The sequence below is a fragment of the Anolis sagrei genome, chromosome 2 (assembly GCF_037176765.1).
Source record: "Anolis sagrei isolate rAnoSag1 chromosome 2, rAnoSag1.mat, whole genome shotgun sequence".
Taxonomy (NCBI): Eukaryota; Metazoa; Chordata; class Lepidosauria; order Squamata; family Dactyloidae; genus Anolis; species Anolis sagrei.
Genome location: NC_090022.1, coordinates 196124881 through 196140407, shown reverse-complemented (window position 1 = coordinate 196140407; position 15527 = coordinate 196124881). Strand labels below are relative to the sequence as shown.

At 41.4% G+C, this 15527-nt stretch overlaps 1 pseudogene; it reads right to left on the bottom strand.

Annotated features, from left to right (window-relative positions):
- Positions 1-10270: 10270 nt before the first annotated feature.
- Positions 10271-15265, bottom strand: LOC132766504 (proteasome subunit beta type-4 pseudogene; annotated as a pseudogene).
- Between the last annotated feature and the right edge of the window lie 262 nt (positions 15266-15527).

The window sequence follows — 15527 nt, the reverse complement described above, 5'->3', positions numbered from 1 at the left end:
AGTCTGCCTTTCATATCAATTGCATTTTTGTTCCAGGAGGTGCCTTTCCATTTCGTTCTATCCAAATAGACGGAACAAAACAGAAAATGAATCAAACAAATGGGACAGATTTCAGGCCCATGACTACTATTGACTCTATGCAGCATCATACTGTGCTAACAACTTCATTGCTCTTCTGGATTTCTCTAATATATGGTTATCTACTTTAGTTGTAGTTTTATATAATAACAGTTATCTGTGATAGAATGTATATAAAAACAAAACAGTGTCTATAGATGAAATATGTTCTTGAATGCATGATGAGAATATTTTTGACTCAATATCTACCATTTCCCAAAAGGTTGTGGGAACAATGTGCATAGAATATGAATAGGAAATTACTTCTTTCCTCCTGTTTACCATAAAATGTCAAGTGCTCTTTTTAATCAATATGGCAATACTTGTTACAATGTCACTTACATAAAACTCATTCAAGTCTCTCAGATGAAATGTGAATGTGTAGTATTCTAGAAAGCCCTATCAGTGTACTAAATCACATCTTACCAAATTGGACACACAGAGATTTTTCAAAATTAAAAAAACTAAATAAAAAGGGATCTGCCAGTTCCCTTCCAACCTAGTAATGGTGGACAATAAGCTTTATTTAGTGGTATTATCATGCAGCCAATTTTCAGAAGAAATGCTAAGAGATATGTTGCGGCCTTCCTGCCTAGTATTTACTTTGGACCTTATGGAGCAGATATACTGCTAACACCAAGAGTTTGAGCTATATGCCAGTGAAGAGAAGAGAAGTAGCTATTGGCAAACAGGAACAGTGCCACTTGAAGTGGGGGTGATGTACTCAGTCAACATGAAATATATCTCAGGGTGTGAAAGTTTCTCATTTCAGACCCTATACTACTAACCTCATGCTACACTGACTTTTTAATAACCATTGTATACCACCACCCCACCTCCAATCTCTCTTGATTCTTGGGATGTCACACTGCATCCCCTTCTGTATCACATCACTTACCTTCTTCTGGCTTTTCGGTTGTGGTTGCTTGAAAAACAGTTTCACCGATGAAGCCATCAGAAAAAACCAGGAAGTGGGTCATGAAGAGCACAGCCAACAGGCAGATGGTATGCCCCAGGGACACCATTGGGACTGGTCACCCCTTCCCCACTTCTAACCTTTTACAGGAGGCAGCCCTCCTCATGGTCCCCCCTTGAGTCAATGAAGGAATAGGTCAGGGTTCTCACACCTGAAATGAGCTCATGACCTCAGTGGGTCTTTGTGACATATGGTGACTCCACATTCTGTTCTGTTTATCATGAAGGAGCAGGAAAGTGGGGGTCATGAGAACTGTCTTTGAAAGAAAAAAATCTAGGGACAAAAACTAAGAGGAGCTGTACCATGAAGATATATAAAGGGCATTTACTGTTTGCTTGTAAAATATGACCTCTAAATTTAACAAGAGGATGGGAGAGGAGAGCATAGAAGATTAATAAAATAGGATTTACATAAAGATAATTAATTACTCTAGTTAATAAAATAAAGTAGTGAGTAATGTACCCAAAAAAGCCTATAAAACACACAAAAAAAGCAACATGGAGGGGCAAAAGTCTATTATATTATATTATGGATAGTAGTAATAATAATAATAATATACTTTATTTATATTCTGCTCTATCTTCCCAAGGGGACTCAGGTGGATTACAGATATATGGCAAACATTCAATGCCATTATACAAGTAACAACAAAGATAGACAGTACACAGACAGAGGTGTATGCCTGTCTTTTCATCTCCAGCATCTGGAGGCTGTGCTCAGCTTCCGGCCATGGGGAGGTGCTCTTGTTCCACTTTCCATGCCAAGGAACCCATTGTTCTTGTACGCCTTCCTGATCGAATTGCCGGCATGTCTGCATGGGCGACTTTCACCTACTTGCCAAAGTGGTATTTATTGGTCTACTCACATTATTGTTTTCGAACTGCTAGATTGGCAAAAGCTAGGGCAACAGTGGGAGCTCACCCTGGTCCATAGCTTTGAACTGCCAACATTCCAGTCCATAAGATTTTCTACAGCTGGTGGTTTAACCTGCTGTGCTACTACAGCTCCAGTAGGAGGAAATAAGTTTTAAGGTATATGTTAGGGATATTCCTTATATTTTCACATTTGTGACAATTTACTGAAATGAATCCACAGACCTTTCCATGCTTTTGGCAGATTTTAATGCATATTTGGCAACCCTCCAAGTGGCATACTGGTCAGATTTCTGTGCCCCACCCTTTTCATCTTTGCACCCCAGGTCTTCATTTTCATTAGAAAGTGATCTAAATAGCCATTCTCATGTCCATATGATGACTTTCCAAGGATATAGAGTAGTCAAATCCAGAAAAATCAGAAGCTCAAGAAGCACCTGCCCATTTTAGTTGGACTTGTGAATGCATTTTCCAGAAATAATACTGGAATCTTTTACAGAGTCATCTTGAAAATGGCCTGCAGATGGTGCTCTAACATACTTAATGATATTAAATCCTCATGTTGTCCCTGGAAAATGAGAAGTCAAGAAAATGATATAGTCTTCACAGTCTAACTAATACTTCGACTCTTGTTTTATGTTCCCATTGTGCTGTTTCAGATGGTTTTGTCACAGTGATGGCTTATTAGTGAGAGGTGGATACACTCCACTGCTAGCCCTCTGTGACCTCGTTCTGATGGGTCCATCCTCTGAGTGACACATTGTGTTAGCTCTGGATTGCAATCTCTGCAATTTTAGACCTCAATTGTTAGCTCCAACTGAAGTACAATGAGTCAATAGAGCTAACATGTGTTGGCTTGCTATGTTCCCATTGATTCCATTGGTCTATTCACATTAGGAAAACAATTGGCTGATTTATTTCACTTTGTAGAGTAGTAGATTCATCTAATCAAAAGGTTGGAAAGGAACTCATGGGTGTTCTAATCAAACTCCACTGCTCAATGCAGGATCTCCAGCTAAAGCAGGGCACTTCACACAATTTAAGCAGAGGGCCAGTTCACAGTCCCTCAGACTGTTGGGGTCCAGACTATAGTTTGAAAAAAATATGAATGAATTCCTATGCATACTGCACAATGTGCACATACCACAATTGTAGAAGAAAAAAAGAAAGAACAATACAATATTTAAATTGAAGAACAATTTAAACCAACATAAACTTACAGTATTTCAATGGAAATTGTGGGCCTGCTTTTGGCTGATGAGATAGTCAAGTTAATCAGGATGGTTGTTGATACTGTGTGCCTTCAAGTCATTTCAGACTTAAGGCAGCCCCAAGTCTAAAGCATAGGGTGGGGGCAGGGCCGTAGCCAGAAAAAAATTTCGGGGAGGGTTGACAATTTTTTTGGGGGGAGGGGTTGAAAATATCAGGGGGGGGTTGAAAATTTCGGGGAGGGTTGAAAATTTCAGGGGGGGGGTTGAAACCTGCCTCCTAGCTCACGCTGAAGCAAAGAGCACAGCAGGGGCAGAGCAACCTTCAATAGCCTGCAGCTCCATCCCTGTCAACCATCTCCACCAAGTCTGGCCTCCTTAATGAGTTGCTTGGTTGCTTCACTACATCGGCTATTGCTGCAAGTAATGACAGTGTGAATAAATTGTCAATATTTGCTTGAGATAATTCTGGAGGGACTCTTATTTTTTTTTTTTTTTTGCATCTCATAGACCTAGCATGGGGATTTGGTTAACCAGTTAAAATTCATGAGTAAACCAGGTTTTTTTAAAAAAATCTGAAACATTTCGGGGGGGGGGGTTTGAACCCCTAAAACCACCCCCTCGCTACAGGCCTGGGTGGGGGTGGGTTAATGACCTTGGAAAGCCGCATCTGGCCCACGGGCCTTAGTTTGGGAACCCCTGAACTTATGAATCCCCAGCAGGGAGCTGCCCAGCCTATTTCTGATTAATTCCAGAGAAAGACACTTTACCCCTAGACATTTGGTACTTTAGTTGAACTATCCTTACTGCCAAGAAATGCCTTCAAATAAAATCTGCTGTCCTGTAACTTCAAACCATTAAATCAGATCCACCCCTCTGGAGCACAGATGGGTTGCTTTCCCTATTTTGCAGGAGTTGGCCCCTCCAAGATTTAAAATGATAGAATTTAAAGTTCAAAGGGATGACAAGGGCCATCCAATCCAACCTTCTGCTATACAAGAATACATAATTAATAATAATAAACTTTTATTTATACCCCGCCACTATCCCCGCCATAAGGACTTGGGGGAGCTTAAAAATAGTACATATGGTGCCACACCTTATATAAAATACAATATATCAATATTAAAAATACAATAAAATATTTAAAACCAGACATATAAAATTGACAAAATTAAGATAGTGTTAAACAACAGTTTTTAAAGCAGATATATTCTGATTTGAGTGTTATTGTTAGTGTTGGTGTATATTTTTTGTTATCTTAAATTCCGGCATGAAATACTTGCTCTGTATATGTTGTGCTGCACCCTGAGCGAGAAGGGCTGAATGTAAATGTTTCAAATAAATAAATAAAATATAGCAATAGTCATTGATTTAAAATCCATGCAATCAGTTTAGCCTTCCCTCGCTAAAGAATAGTCTGGCTTCAATCTTAAGCATTATCAAAGGCTTGTTGAAAGAACCAAGTTTTTAGTTCTTTCCGAAAGCACTTTAATGTGGGAGCTTGCATAGGTTCCTTGGGGAGGGCATTCCAGAGCATGGGGGGGCACCACCAAGAAGGCACCCAATGAAAGCAATCCTGAAAGATATCCACCCAACCTTTGTTATAAAACCTCCAAAGATGGAGTGTCTACACCCCTCTGAGGAAGTCTGTTCCACTGTCAAATAGCTCTTTCTTCCTGATGTTTAGATGGAATCTGTTTTCTTATCATTTGAATCCAGCCTCTAGAACATCAGGTGACAAGCTTGCTCCTTCTTTTTCATATATGGGGTGTGTGCCTTCAAGTCACCTCATTTAAAGTGCATAGTTTTAATCTGTGTTGTGAGTTTCCTTAGGCCACAGACTGGGGAAAAGAAAAAGTAAATAAAATTAAAGATCAGCTTGTGATATAAAATAGCCACACAAGCTAAAAATGTCCTTGACAAGAATGGGCAGGATGAAATATGCAATTTTTTTTTAACATTGCCTATAATCCAAACTGCTTTTATCCACACAGAGGAATAGCTGAAGCACCCACTCTTGTATCATTTGGCCTTTCTTCCCTCAAGTTGCAGGTTCCTAAAGCTGCTGCTGGTTTAAAAAAAAATGAATGAAATACATATGAAACTGCAGTGCCTTCTGTGCTTTTTATGCCAGCTTTGACAGTGAGACAGCTTTATAAAACATGCAAAAGTACAGTATTTTTAGCCTGCAAAAGAAGTTTGAAATCTAGGATTCCCATATTCCACTTCCTCGATTCCAGTTAGCTAATTTATATTCTTTATCTATTTTTTCCTAATACTCTGTTCCAGCAAAGGTATCATTTCTATAACCAATTATTTGAGAGAAACATACAGTGTGCTAGACTAAGTGTTGCACTTGACACACGGAAACCCAGGTTGAAATCCCCAAGGCTAGATTGAAAGAAAGAGCAGGGAAGGTATAATAATAAGACCTGAGGCCAACAAGGCCAAGATCTGGTGACCTTTGGCTTCCAAGTTTACCTTCGCTTTCTTGATTTTGCAATCTCTGGAATGAAGGAATAGCAAATCACCAAATTAGATTATTTTGTTTCTTGGAGCAAGCCTTTTGGGGCAATGAACTTCACACAAAACCAGATATGTTGTTGTCATGTGTACAGGGTTCTAGAGATCAGATTAGAGGATGGCATAGCTCACACATTCTTCACTGACATACAGATTTATTGACTGACATAGAACATTTATCACAGTGAGAAGAACAGTATGGTTCATTCCATAACGCATTCACTACATTAAGGTGGATATGATGTCCAACTTACCAAGTGACTGAGGGTGCTGTTCTGGGTGGGATTGAAGCAATGATAGCTTCCATGTCCATGGGAAACTATGTCTTCCTTCTGGGGGTCACTGCAGCTCAAGAAAACACTTCATTGTGGCAGCGATGTGCCAGCTGACACATTCAAACTTGCCTGGTGTTTTCTGGTTGGCAGGTTTTCCCCACACAGCTGGATTGATCCAGATGGAAAGTCTTCAACCTAGAGATCCTATATAAATTCACGGGCTCAAGCATAATGAGGGGTAGTTTTCTACTAGTTTCCTCCCATCGTTCCTCCAAACGTTTGGGCTATTGTTAAGTAGATATAAGTGTTAGGCTATTTTGTCACATTTGTGGGCGTGGTTAGCATGGGTCATGGATCCAGTATTTGGTTTTTTTGTGGAATCAAATAGGGAATGCAAAAATAGGAAACAGAGCAGAATCAATGATAATAAGAAAATTCAGGTTCAAGAAATGAAACAGGAGATCAACTGGCTCTTCATCTCAAACAGATTATTCAACACATCTAAGAAGTAACTGTATACAAGGACATCCTATAATAACTACTATAGAAATCAAATAGACTACATAACTGGAAGAATGGAGCCCCCGGTGGTGCAGTGGGTGAAACCACTAAGCTGCTGAACTTGCTGATCGAAAGGACGCAGGTTCAAATCTGGGGAGCAGCGTGAGCTCCTGCTGTTAGCCCCAGCTTCTGCCAACCTAGCAGTTCGAAAACATGCAAATGTAAGTAGATCAATAGGTATTGCTCCAGCAGGAAGGTAACGGCGCTCCATGGAATCATGCTGGCCACATGACCTTGGATGTGTCTATGGACAACATCGACTCTTCATGGAGATGAGCACCAACCCCCAGTGTCGGACACAACTAGACTTCATGTCAGGGGAAAACCTTTACCTTTACTACTAACTGGAAGAAGAAGATAAAGAAGCTTAGTTCTCTCTGAAGAAAGGAGACAAGGAGCAGATTTTTGTGTAGAACATGAACTAATAACAGCTAAAGAAGAACTCTAAACAAACCAGCATGCTGAAATATAACCTGAAGAACATCCCTGCAAAATTTAAGAATAATGGGGGAAATGGAATGGCACCAGAAGAAGTTTGAACTGGTGCCAGGCAGGGACACTGTCGAGGCCAGACTTTAGAGAAGCTGCAATGAATGACAAACAAGAAAAAGTTAGAACAAGAGAACTCTTCAACAAGATCCGAGAAATCAAAGGGAATGGGATGTTAAACTAAGAGTGGAGGTGCTTTATAGCCAGCAGGGTACACATTACATGGCCAAGTAGAAATAAAAAGGATGGTCTAAAAAGACTAAAATGTCTGGAGGACCAACTGATCTTCAGAGATAGAATCTCATTTACGTAAAATCTGTCAACAAATATGGAAAACAAGACAATAGCCCATAGACTGGAAATGTTCAATATACATTCTGATTCCCAAGAAAGAGAACTTTGGGGATTGCAGGAACCACATGACCATTATTTATTTATTTATTTATTTATTTACTTTATTTATAGACCGCTGTTCTCAGCCCAAGGGTGACTCACAGCGGTGTACAACATGAAAGCAACAGTATTCAAAGCACGATAAAAACAATTCACAACATTATACAAAAAACAGTAACGTCATTTCTACAAAAAACCATTCCTCATCGTCTCATCATCCAAACCACAATCCAGTATCATTTTCCGTTGTTCCATTCCTGTCGTCATTACCAATTATTGCACTTCTTGTTCGAACGTCTTCTTGAACAGGAATTATGTTAGGAATTATGTTAGTTTCCTATGCAAATCATGCTATGAAATCCCATGATTCATAGCACTGAGCCATGGCAGATTAAGTGAAGTAAAATTGTATTAATTCTATAGTATAGATGCACCGAAGGTTACTAAGTACAGAATTGGTCAGGGAATGTGCAACTCTTATGAGCCCCAGCTGCCATGGCTAAAGGGAATGACTCAGAGTTGTAGTCTAACATCAAGTGGAGACCTACACTCCACTGTAGAAGTTGGCCATGTCTAACATAAAGTAAGCAATTAGTCACTCAGCCTGAATTAATGCCTAGAGGAAACTAAACTCTTAGTTCAAGATAAGGAACAATCAACATACTTGGTGAGGACTGAACATGTCAAGCAGGCATTAAAAACAGATTTGCGTGAGTACAATGTTTGTAACACCTTAGTAATAAGCAAGATGTTGCAATATGATGGACTGCTTGCCTCAGGATGAATGACCACAGAGACCTCGCGTTGCACCTGGTGACATGAGAACACCTGCACTGCTGCAGGGCTGCATGTAATCATTTTTGTTATTCTCTCCTAGCATTTTTCTTCCAGCATGATGAAAGTTGCCAAGAATGCTTCAGTCAAAATTTACAGTAAATTTGCATTCTCGGTTTGCACCCTTTTCCTCAACCCAGTCCCATTCTTCTGTGGCCAAGGTATTGATTAGCGTATTGAAATAGGACAGGAGAAAATTGCTCTCCTCGAACGACCTTGGACCTGTCACTATCTCTTACCCTAACCCACAAGATTTATTATGAAGGTAAAGTGGGGAAAGGGAATCATAAGCTCCACCTTCGGGAAATGAGGAAAAGTCTCTGCCCTTTCCAGCAGTAGTGCATCTGTCTTCATGCTACTATGCATATATTTATTTGCAATTTGTGAATATTTAGACACCACTAACAGCCAAAATGTCAAATTATATACATTAAGAATGAATTACCATATTTTTCTGCGTATAAGACGACTGGGCATATAAGACGACTCCCATCATTTCCACTTAAAATATAGTGTTTAGGATATACTCACCGTATAAGACTACCCCTCTTCCAATGCAAACCAAATAAATTTTTTTAAAAACATCAGATTTGATTTCAATATGGTAATTTTCTTATTACTGTAACCCCTTCTCTGCCTCTCAGATTTCTCACATGCATGCCTGCACCACTTCACAGCAGTCCTCTGGAGCAAGATCTGAGAGGCAGAGAAGAAGGTACGTTAATAGGATACCGGGGGGGGGGGGGGGAGCAGATGGGTGAAAGAGACATGTTTTTCTGGGCGCAGTGTTGCTCTATCTCTTTTTTCCATACCCTGGGTGTCCCAGATGCCTGCAGCTTGCTCTGCCCTTCACTTACACCTTTTAGGTGAGGTGTCCACTCTCTTCATCATCGGGACCGTGTTAAGTCACTTCTTTCCACAAACCCTGATAAGTGGATTTTCTTCTACCGTACTTGTACAGCGGTACCCTTGCTGCTTTCATATGGTCACCACATACGGCGGGGATGCAGCTGCAGCCGTTTTTGAGTTCCCCCCTCCAATATGTGGCAACCACAGATTCTCTAGTCTGGCTCAGAAGGTTCAGCACCCACCCTATAAGATGATATCCTGCATATAAGACAACCCCTGACTTTTTAGAAGATTTTCCTGGGATAAAAGGTAGTCTTATACGCCAGAAAATACAATATATATGATAAGAAGCACACAAAACTAAAATACAATGGCTGACATCCTGCTGTGTGACAACCTTATAATACAGGCATACACTGGCTCCACTTCCCTTTTGTGATGGTGCCCGCTGGCTCATATCCCACAGTGCACATCTACTTCCAGTGGGACTCTTCACAAAAGAAGAGCCAGCGTATGCCTCTGGGGATGCTTTCTGTGTTACATAGAGATCAATGAGGGAAGCCAGGTGGCAGACGCTTTCCCTCATGGGATGAGGAAAGGGGGAAGCTGGGCAATGCAGTGCATGGGGCAACAGGTTCTCCACACCCTCTGATACATGGCGAATCTCACTGCCAATGTGATAAGGACCTAGCAATGATGTTGGTGCTCTGTTGTTATAGCTTTTCCTGCTGATACTATCAATTTGCAACTCAAGGAGCGCAGATCCAGGTGTTGGAAGACAATTTCACTGGTCTCCTGGTCACAGAGTGTATTGAGAAAGGCAGCTAAAGATACCCCCTTGGGGTCCTGCTGCATCTCCTTACCTCAAGATGCCCAATGACTAGCAAGTGCTTCACCGGACATTTCCCAGCCCCCTTCCATTGGGGTAATGTGAAACTTATGAGGACCAGTCAATAACAGCCATATAAATCCACATTTGAACAGGATGCTAATTGGGATTTTTTTTAACTGTTAAAAAGAAAATCACCTTTTCAATTTTTTTTTGTTTTTTAAAAAATATATCATTTTGTTTTATTGGGTTTACAAAACAACAGACATTTGGGGACCTGTTAATCCTTGGTATGAAAGGCCTGGAGTTTTATCTCAATAGAAACAAACATAGCTGGAATGATCTTCAGTTTCACTCAAAGCCACTGACCAGGTGTGTGATGTCCCAGTTGGTCTCCAAGGAGAGAGGCCCCTCCACTTCCACAACTTTTTCCATGAAGGTTGTGATTTCATATCGATTGAAGGAATGAGCATCTCGATAGTAAAGGATCTTCATGCAGCGCTCAATGAAGGCCCAGGTGTCTGCTTGGGTCAAGCTGGGCTTCTTTTCAATGACATCTCTAATTAGAGGCTGCTCCACGTAGAAGCCATATCTGGTTGCAAGTGAAGGAGTATCATAAGCCATACCGATCATATTGACATAACCTAGAAAACCTTCCCCGCCAGCATAGCCGTCAATCACAATGGGGTTCCAGTGAGGGTTCTACTTGGACCGGTGGTTGTACATGGCCCGGATGAACCAGGAGTTGATGGCCTTGGGGCTGTAGCTGTGACCATCACCCAGAAGTTCATTGTCAATCACTATCTGCTCAACGAATTGCTTGAGGTACTGGAAGTTGGCCTAGTTGCTGGAGGTCCACAGGACAGTGCTGTTGTTGACCTTCATGATCCTGAAAATGTTGCAGAAATGGGCCAGCAAGCTGTAGGAGCCCAACATGTCGGCTGTGATGATCACCCCGCCATCAAACTTCACCCCCAGGATGGAGGTGCCAGTCACCATGGGGCTCAGCATCCTGGAGATACCTTCAAACCTTTTCAATGTTTGAGTCCCCTTGCCCTGGAGAATCAAGTGTGCCCTTTTAGGGGGTAGTTGGTCATTGAAAGCTCAGATGACCTCAGTGACTCAAAATGCTTACCAGCTTCATCTGCAATACTGGATAACTTTGACCACAGTACTCCTAAGACCAGGGACCCTTCACATTACAGAATTTGAGTGCTATTATTCCACTTTTAACGTATACTTCCATGGATATTCTAAGAAGGGTTCTTAAGATTGCCAAGCAGAAAATTCAAAATTGCCAGGCCCATGGGATTGAACCATGGCAGTTAAAATGGATTAATTGTGCTGTAATTGTGTAGTATGGATAGTCCTCCATCAGCCTCATTTTTAGAGTCACAATGCGCTTTATGAGAGGCTGCCCTTAGGGCTTGGCCATCCATTGCAAAAGATGTGAAAGCCTCCAGCTACGTTTCTCAAAGTGAGGAATTACAGAGGCGGATTATTTTCTGTCTGGGCAGATTTAAGCGTTTGTTGCTCTGTCTGGGCAGATTTAAGCAAATATACTTAAGACAGACTGTATACTGCCTGGGGCTCTGTCCATACTACAGAATTATAGTGGTTAGACACTATCATGGCTCAACACTATGGGATTCTGGGATTTGTCGGGTTTTTTTAAAAAAAATTACTCTTTCAATCAGAGAGCTCTGGTACCACAGCAAACTAAATATCCTAGGGTTTTATAGAATGGAACTGTAGCAGTTAAAGTGGTATCAAATTGCTATAACCCTGCAGTGTGGATGGTCTCTGAAACTTTTCAGACTACTCTGAATTAATTCAGACTGAGGGTGTCTGTTTTCCTATGGAAAATCCCGTCTTTTGGGATTATATAAGGGACCTGTGTACCATCTTAGAAAACCCTCTGTGTATGTTTCAAAATCTGATCTTGAGCACAGAGGAAATTGCCTATAGGATTTCATCCGAGATTTTGGTGCCAACTTTATATTCTGATAAAATCTGAATTGAGGGGTGGATGTGGCAAGCGGGTTAATGTTTGCTGGGCAGACTGAATGAGCAAGCTTGTAACCATTTCCCTTAAGGTCATTCTCCAGCCCAGTGGAGCACACAGTCACCAGCAGCATAAGAAAGGTTATCATTTTCCCGATCAAATCTCTGTTTGCATCAGGATGATTAGTAACGTGTGCAGGAGACAAGTAGGCATAAGCTCATTCCCAGGAGGAGAGTGAAGACCTTCAGGCAAGAAGGAGCTATTAAAGGGAATAAGTAAATTCCAATGAGAGATCTTAATCAGACTGGTTTCTGTGCCCAGGACTTGGGTCCTCCTTACAGATGGAGTTGGCAAAGAAGGAAGCTTTTCCACTCAAGAAGGACAGGGCAGAACACGGGCAGAATAAGGGTAGACGAAAGGCAGCAAAATAGACTGTTTCATGGTCAGGTCTGAGTTTAGAGGCAAAACTAGGAATTTGGCATTAAAGGACGGGACACATAACTTTCTCAAAAGATACAAAAGAAAGTTAGGCCAAAGAGGTCAGGTTATGTCTGGGTCATGACCTGACCTCTTAACAGGTCTGGCTCAAACAGTTATAGGCCAATTTACCTGTCTGAACGCATCCCCCTTATGAACCTGCTAGGACTTTAAGATCATCCGGGGAGGCCCTGCTCTCAATCCTGCCCTCATCATAAGTATGTTTGGCGGGGACGAGAGACAGTGCCTTCTCTATGGTGGCCCCTCAGTTATGGAACACCCTCCCTAAGGAGATTAGATCAGCTCCCTCACTCTTAACTTTTCGGAGACAAGTTAAGACATGGTTATATGAGCAAGCATTTACAAATGCAGCATAACTAACATAGGAAATGGAATCACTCGACAATGGAACTTGGACAATGTTATTTAAGTAGGAGACGCTGATGATAATGGTGTTGGTTTTTATTGTTTTTATTGGTTCTATTGTGGTTTTATACTGTTTTAATGTTCAATTTGTATTTTGTTGTTACGTGTACTGACTTGTTGTAAACCACCCTGTGCTGCCGATAAGGCTGAGAAAGGCGGATTACAAGTATAGTAAATAAATAAATAAATAAATAAAGTCTGAATGAGAGAGCAGAACTTGGTCCAAGCATGTAGCTGGTTGCTTAAACTGAGGACTTCATCCCACGGTGCCTCTCTAAGCGTTTCTAGATACTAGAGAACTGGGAGGAGTCTGCACTTTCCTGTTTGATGGCAAAGCAAATTGATGATTTCTGTAGAAATGGGAGAGGGAAAACACCTGTGATGGGAGTAAGTAAGTTCTCCAGATCCTTTGGAGAAGGCGCAACATGAAACACCATGCTAAGAAGATAATTATCCCTCGACACACCCTCCCCTGGGTGAGATGAAGTCCTGAGTCTAGTGTAATGCTCCAGATTGGACCCAGAGATAGTAATGTGCAATAGGGTGGAATCCAGATGTTCCAGACAAGCAGGACCTAGTGCTGCTGTTCATTCTATGCCCAAACTACACAGTTGTTCCAGGACAGGGTTTCTTGAAGTTTTTAAACAGAGCTCATGATCCCTCAGACTGTTGTGGGGCCCTGCTATAATTTGAAAAAAGCATGAATGAATTCCTATGCATACCACACACACATTATTTGTAGCACAAAGAAACAAGAAAGAACAATACAATATTTAAAATGAAGAACCATTTAAACTAGCATAAACTTAGCAGCATTTTAATGGGAAGTGTGGGACTGCTTTTGGCTGATGGGATAGTCAAGTTAATTAGGATGGTTGTTGTGTGCCTTCAAGTAGTTTCAGACTTAGGATGACCCCAAGTCTAAAGCTTAAGCTGGGAACTGGAAAATGCCTTAGTCTGGGAATCCCTGCTGCACGGGAAGTGCAACACAATCCAGAACAGGTAACTTTCCTATTTCCAAGATCTAGACACCACTCACTCTCAAGGGCACTGCATTGCCATAATTCAACCTCAGTTCACTGACCCTTGTCGAGCTTGCCACTGTATCCTTCTGGTGGCGTCACATAAACTGCAGTGGCTAGGAACAATGTGGGCTATGATTCTCAATAAATCTAGCTAGCATAACCAGTACAATGGACAGCTGAGCTAATGATGGGTGCTCACTCTGCCTGAACCTCGGACTGCTGATCTTCCAATCGGCAGTATTTTTCTGCAACACAGCTGTTTAGCCTGCCATGCTAAGTTTGAAGGGGACTTTGAGTAGCCCTCCATTACATATTGCTGAACTGAGGCTTCTGGGTCATATCACAGTCTACCTATCACAAAGACAGATGTAATATAAATTATGATACTATATTTATTTACTGAGTTTCTTAATATATGCTTATTAAAAAGTACTTGTTTACTCTGCCTTTTCCTAACTACTAACCATCTGTCTAATCTTTTGGGATTTTTAATGGAAGCTTTTAATAAGCAATATTTAGCTTCTGATTTTTTTAAAAAAGGAAGTAAAATATAAATATTTTAAATAAATAACAACAAATATATATCTGAGGTGTGAAAATACTAAATAGGCCTGTGTCATGTGTATCCAATAGAGAAGAGGAAGGTGGTCCAATCTTTCTTTACTCAAGCAGTGGTGAAATAGTCTTGGGACATTTCATCTCAGCTGAGCTAGGAGCTCTTGTTCCCCTCTTCTGGCCACCCATTCTATGTGTCACCCAAAGCTGATGGAGAACAAGCCAAGAGCTCCCTCTTCTGACAAATCATGATTGTGATGCACAGGGTAAGTTGGGTTGCTTCAGGGCAGGCGTAGGCTGCATTCCCTTATGACTTATTCCATAGATAACCTGATGTTTGCAACTGTAAAACCATCTTCAATGAAGTGACAATTCAGGGCTAAACCAGATGCTTTTTTCTATGGTTCGGGATCTGCCTATCTTCATGATTGCATCTCCCCCTACGAACCAGCACATACTCTAAGATAATCTGGGGAGGCTCTTCTCTTGCTTCCACCACCATTGCAAGTGTGGTTGGTGCGGACAAGGGAAAGGGCCTTTTCTGTGGTGGCCCCTTGGCTCTGGAACTCTCTCCTGAGGGAGATCAGATAGGCCCCCACTCTCTCCATTTTTCACAAGGAATTAAAAACCTGGTTGTTCCATTGTGCCTTCGCTTAGGCAGCTCACCAAAGAGGTTTCCAACCATATCTAGGTTCCTGAACTTTGGCTTGTCCCTTCTAGCACTTCTAACACTTGAATAATGTAAGGGCATTAGCCCCCTAGCCCAGCCCTCCATGATGGAATGCTAAATAGGATGGCATGCCCGAGCCTTTGAGAAAACTATGCTGTCTGGCTTTACTCAGGGGCTATCTGTATGCCTTCTGTTATGATTAAGACCCTTAGCAGACAGAGGCACTTTAGGCAAGGTGAAAAGATAACCAAATGAGTTTACGACAAACAAGATGAATAAAGGGTTAACTCCACCCGGGACTATCATAAGGTAACTTAGAACAATACATGACAAAAGGAGACTTTGCTGGTTGTAGTCTTTCCTGCCTCTGGTGCAAAATGATGATTTATCTGTCTTATTCTTATTCTTCTTTCCTGTGAAGCTTAGGCTCGTTATAAGCT